This window comes from Mytilus californianus, unplaced genomic scaffold (genome assembly GCF_021869535.1).
Source record: "Mytilus californianus isolate M0D057914Y unplaced genomic scaffold, xbMytCali1.0.p SCAF_5, whole genome shotgun sequence".
NCBI classification, from domain to species: domain Eukaryota; kingdom Metazoa; phylum Mollusca; class Bivalvia; order Mytilida; family Mytilidae; genus Mytilus; species Mytilus californianus.
The window spans coordinates 89,995,296-90,002,206 of NW_026262701.1; positions in this window are offsets into that span (position 1 = coordinate 89,995,296).

Sequence of the window (6,911 nt, forward strand, 5' to 3'; positions counted from 1 at the left end):
ATGTAGCAAAATTTATGACTGATTTACAAGCTTCTGAAATAAGTGGAAGCATTTAAAATTCCTTGATCAAAGGTTTAACCGTTGATCAAGAAACTGTTCGATAAATTATGCTTATAAAAGAATCTTAAAGTGCTACGGGAAAACGCATATGAAGGAGATTGAAATTGAATTGTAGAATGAACTTTAATACTGGACCAAATATTATAAGATAAGTGCTTTTCTTCTGCTAGGTTTTGTTTTTACACCCGTCAAATACATATTATGGTATAACATAGTACGTCCGTCCGTTCGTCGACATTTAGTATCATCACTCAAATTTATGTGAACCTATCAAGAAGCTGTTCGATAAATTATGCTTATAAAAGAATCTTAAAGTGCTAAAAACGCATAAGAAGGAGATTGAAATTGAATGGTAGAATGAACTTTAATACTGGACCTTATATTATATGATAAGTGTTTTTCTTCTGCTAGTTTTATTTTACACCCGTCAATACATATTATGGTATAACATAATACGTCTGTCCGTTCGTCATTATTTAGTATCATCACAGAAATTTATGAGAACCGATCATCATGTAAATACTAATTAAATTTTAACACATTAGGATTGACGGAAGCAAACCCACTATCGATTTATAAATTTTTAGCTGTGTTCATATTGCTCCAGAGTAACGGGACCCCAACCGGTAGATTAGTTTAAACAGTATTTATTAATGAAAAATTGTAATAATGAAGTTCTTACAATTTTACATAAAATTCAGATATGGGATTTGGAAACAAGTTTGTAAAAACTTTAATGAATCCGTCTCCTGAACAAAATACATCTATTTAACAAACAATATGACTAGCCAACAGTATATTCAGTTTAAGGTAACATAATAAATTTTAATAAATATCCCAAAAAAAGAAAAAAAAAAAAACGAAGCAGTTAAATAGTCACTGGAACCACCACACATGTCTGATTATAGTCGATTACGGACAGTCCACTCGATTTGACATTAATATATATAAATAATAAAAACATATACAAGGTCAACTTCCAAAACGTTTGTTTTATTTATATATTAAGAAACTTTATGAAATATTTGCCTATTGTCCTCATCAGACTTTAAACTGTCCCCATATAAGATAATGTTAAGGTTAATACAAGAGACTGGCACGTTATTGATGGGGTCAGACCTATAATCCGACAGTCCTGAAGTCCGACAGTCCTATAATCCGACAGCCCGATAGTCCGACAGTCTTATAAACCGACAGCCCAATAGTCCGACGTGCAGTCACTTGTCTCTGAAAAATATGCCTATATAGTCAGACATGGAACGTTTGTAAATTGATGCATTTTTTCACACAGAAAATTATGGCAAATCAGTCAGTATGTACATGTATGTATGTATGTACTGGTAAATTCCTCCGTTATCCAAAGAACCCCTCGAGGAGAGCTGCTGCAGTACAGTGGAATTCATGACGGGTAGAGTTTTTATTTCCCGAGGGTATCACTAGCCCAGTAGTTAGCACTTCTGTGTTGGCATGAGTTATCATTTATATAGTCATAATTATAAATAAACTAATTTCAACTTTGAATTTATGAAATACTAAGGCTTTTCTGCATCAGGAATAGATTACCTTAGCTGAACTTTTTGGAATTTTTTTGTCCTCAATGCTCTTCAACTTGGTACTTTCAGTTTGGTCTTTTTAACTTTTTATAATTCGAGCGTCACCGATGAGTCTTTTGTAGACGAAATGCGCATCTGGTGAAAATACAAAATTTTAATCTATGATGAGTTTATTTGGCATGCGTACAGTTTTATCCTGTTCAGCATGTTCAGTACTATATACAAAATTTCACATAATGTTTCATTGCATATATATAAGAAAATAACCATCACTGGAAGTTAACCAATCAAATGTTCATCCTTTTTCTTTCTGTGTACAAGCTATATAATAATAAATTAACCATGTAACCTCAAGAATCCAATATATTCTTTAGAAACAACGAGTAAAACAAAATAATGGTGCTTTGAAACACCCAAGATATATGTCTATGACACAGAAACTTTTTACTGCAATGAAATGTAGGATAAATTTCCTACAACTGTCAAATTCAAGGTAATATTTTGTTTTACCCTTTTTTGTATGCAACCGGATGTAACATACTATGATCCAGGGTAAGAATCCAACCCGAAAATTTCAGCACTGCAACCATCGGTCTAAACCACTATATGCTTTGTCTGCTGTATGTGAATAAGTACTGTCTTCACGTCATTACCCATAGTCGCTCTGTTCTTTTTCACATAATTGGTGTCATGTTGTGATGATTCTATGACTAGGAATGCTTAGTATAAAAAAGAAGATGTGGTATGATTGCCAATGAGACAACTCTCCACAATAGACCAAATGACACAGAAATTAACAACTATAGGTCACCGTACGGCCTTCAACAATGAGCAAAGCCCATACCACACAGTCAGCTATAAAAGGCCCCGAAATGACAATGTAAAACAATTCAAACGAGAAAACTAACGGCCTAATTTATGTACAAAAAATGAACGAATAAAAAATATGTAACCCATAAACAAACGACAACCACTGAATTACAGGCTCCTGACTTGGGACAGGCACATACATACAGAATGTGGTGGGGTTAAACATGTTAGCGGGATCCCAACCCTCCCCCTAACCTGGGACAGTGGTGTAACAGTACAACATAAGAACGAACTATAAAAATCAGATGAAAGAGGCTTAACTCATCAGATGGATAAAACAGCTAGTTCAAAGCCACTAACAACTAATAAAAAAGATCATGCATCTAAGACTAAATTATCAATCCGTACACATCCAACATCCAATGGATTTAGTGTAAAGACGTCATAAACAGTCAGAGAAAAACATGACCTTGTGCAGATCAATATTATACTACATTTATTAGCAAAAGTTCAGGTTTTGGTAATTAAACCAGAAAAAGACTAGACAGTACGCATGGTACAGCTATTAATATTGCCATACAAGAGCAGTGACAAGGTATCATTTTGATGACATAAAAATAGACAGAATTTATTAAGATTTCATTCCAAATCATGAACTATGAAACATCTTATGTATCTTTAAAATTTGAGATAATGACACTATTCCTATTTTATCAAAACTTATTGCTCTTTTAAGAACAAGTGAAAAGATAAAAAAAATATGCATTACTCCTATGTAATTCAACCCGAATGTGAATGTGATTAAAAACTGCTCTCGTTTTGGAAGTATGCTAATAATCTTATATGAAGACGATATACATATCCTTCGCAGCAGCACGGCTTCATGTCGGACCATCGGACCATCGGATTAACGGACTGTCGGACTATCGGTTTGTCGGAATTTCGGGGTGTCGGATTATAGCTACGCTCCCGTTATTGATAAAATACCTTCGAATTTCATTATAATTTGGACATTTAAAGATGTAATGAGAAATTATTTACAGTAAAAACAACCGTACCTTGTCAGAACCAAATTTCTTAAATAAACTTTATGTCGTTACCTCCTCAGAACCAACCGTTATTCACAATAAAAAACAACAATACCTGCTCAGAACTAAATTTTCTAAGTAAACTGAGTGTCGGTACCTCCTCAGAACCAACCTTAATTTACAGTGAAACATAAATACCTTGTCAGAACCAAATTTTGTAAGTAAACTTTATATCGGTACCTCCTCAGAACCAACCTCATTTACAGTAAAAAACAACAATACCTTGTCAAAACCAATTTTTTTAAGTAAACTGAATGTCGGTATTTCCTCAGAACCAATCTTTATTTACAGTAAAAACTTCAATACCTTATCAGAACCAAATTTTCTCAGTAAAGTGAATGTCGGTACCTCCTCAGAACCAACCTTTTTTTTTACAGTAAAAACATTAATACCTTGTCAGAACCAAATTTTAAATGTATCTTTTATGGCTGTACATTCTCAGAGCCAGCCGTTATATACAGTTGAAACAACAATCCCTTCTTAGAACAAATTTTCAAAGTAAACTTTATGTCGGTACCTCCTCAGAACCAACCTTTATTAACAGTAATAATAACAATACCCGGTCAGAACTAAATTTTTTCTTAGTAATTTAAATATCGGTACCTCCTCAGAACCATCCGTTATTTACAGTAAAAACAACCATACCTTGTCAGAACTTAATTTTCTAAGTAAACTTTATTTTGGTACCTCCTCAGAACCAACCTCTTTTACAGTAAAAACAACAATACCTTGTCAGAACCAAATTGTTTAAGTAAACTGAATGTCGGTACCTCCTCAGAACCAATCTTTATTTACAGTAAAAACTTCAATACCTTATCAGATCCAAATTTTCTCAGTAAAGTGAATGTCGGTACCTCCTCAGAACCAAACTTTTTTTTTACAGTAAAAACATTGATACCTTGTCAGAACCAAATTTTAAATGTAACCTTTAATGGATGTACATTTTCAGAGCCAGCCGTTTAATACAGTTGAAACAACAATCCCTTCTCTGAAAAAATGATAAGTAAACTGTATGTCGATACTCCTCAGAACCAACCGTTGTTTACAGTAAAAACAATACCTTGCCAGAACCAAATTTTTCAAAGAAAACTGAATGTCGGTACCTCCTCAGAACCAGCCTTTATTTACAGTGAAAACAACAATTCCTATTCGTCGGAACAAAATTTTCTTAGTAAAAAAATTATGTCCGTACCTCCTCAGAACTAATCTTTATTTACAGTTAAAACAACAATACCTTGTCAGAACCAAATTTTTAAAGTAAATTTTTTATCGGTACCTCCTGAGAACCAAACATCCGTTATTTACAGTAAAAACAACAATACCTGGTCAGAACTAAATTTTCGAAGTAAACTTATGTTGGAACCTCCTCAGAACCAACCTTTATTTACAATAAAACAACCATACCTTGTCAAAACTAAATTTTAAATGTAACTTTTATAACTGTACATTCTCAGAACCAGCCATTATATACAGTTGAAACAACAATCCCTACTCAGAACAAATTTTATAAGTAAACTTTATCTTGGTACCTCCTCAGAACCATCCGTTATTTACAGTAAAATAACAATTAATACCTTGTCAGAAGCAAATTTTATATCTAAACTTTATGTCGGTACCTCCTCAGAACCAACCGTTATTCACAATAAAAACAACAATACCTGGTCAGAACTAAATTTTCTAAGTAAACTGAGTGTCGGTACCTCCTCAGAACCAACCTTAATTTACAGTGAAACATAAATACCTTGTCAGAACCAAATTTTGTAAGTAAACTTTATATCGGTACCTCCTCAGAACCAACCTCATTTACAGTAAAAACAACAATACCTTGTCAAAACCAATTTTTTTTAAGTAAACTGAATGTCGGTTTTTCCTCAGAACCAATCTTTATTTACAGTAAAAACTTCAATACCTTATCAGAACCAAATTTTCTCAGTAAAGTGAATGTCGGTACCTCCTCAGAACCAACCTTTTTTTTTACAGTAAAATCATTAATACCTTGTCAGAACCAAATTTTAAATGTATCTTTTATGGCTGTACATTCTCAGAGCCAGCCGTTATATACAGTTGAAACAACAATCCCTTCTTAGAACAAATTTTCAAAGTAAACTTTATGTCGGTACCTCCTCAGAACCAACCTTTATTAACAGTAATAATAACAATACCCGGTCAGAACTAAATTTTTTCTTAGTAATTTAAATGTCGGTACCTCCTCAGAACCATCCGTTATTTACAGTAAAAACAACCATACCTTGTCAGAACTTAATTTTCTAAGTAAACTTTATTTTGGTACCTCCTCAGAACCAACCTCTTTTACAGTAAAAACAACAATACCTTGTCAGAACCAAATTGTTTAAGTAAACTGAATGTCGGTACCTCCTCAGAACCAATCTTTATTTACAGTAAAAACTTCAATACCTTATCAGATCCAAATTTTCTCAGGAAAGTGAATGTCGGTACCTCCTCAGAACCAACCTTTTTTTTACAGTAAAAACATTGATACCTTGTCAGAACCAAATTTTAAATGTAACCTTTAATGGATGTACATTTTCAGAGCCAGCCGTTATATACAGTTGAAACAACAATCCCTTCTCTGAAAAAATTATAAGTAAACTTTATATCGATACTCCTCAGAACCAACCGTTGTTTACAGTAAAAACAATACCTTGCCAGAACCAAATTTTTCAAAGAAAACTGAATGTCGGTACCTCCTCAGAACCAGCCTTTATTTACAGTGAAAACAACAATTCCTATTCGTCGGAACAAAATTTTCTTAGTAAAAAATGTATGTCCGTACCTCCTCAGAACTAATCTTTATTTACAGTTAAAACAACAATACCTTGTCAGAACCAAATTTTTAAAGTAAATTTTTTATCGGTACCTCCTCAGAACCAAACATCCGTTATTTACAGTAAAAACAACAATACCTGGTCAGAACTAAATTTTCGAAGTAAACTTATGTTGGAACCTCCTCAGAACCAACCTTTATTTACAATAAAACAACCATACCTTGTCAAAACTAAATTTTAAATGTAACTTTTATAACTGTACATTCTCAGAACCAGCCATTATATACAGTTGAAACAACAATCCCTACTCAGAACAAATTTTATAAGTAAACTTTATCTTGGTACCTCCTCAGAACCATCCGTTATTTACAGTAAAACAACAATTAATACCTTGTCAGAAGCAAATTTTATATCTAAACTTTATGTCGGTACCTCCTCAAAACCAACCTTTATTTACAGTAAAAACAACTATACCTGGTTAGAACTAATTTTTCTATGTAAACTGAATGTCAGTATCTCCTCAGAACCAATCGTTATTTACAGTAAAACAACAATACCTTGTCAGAACCAAATTTTCTCGGTAAACTTTATGTCGGTACCTCCTTAGAAACAAC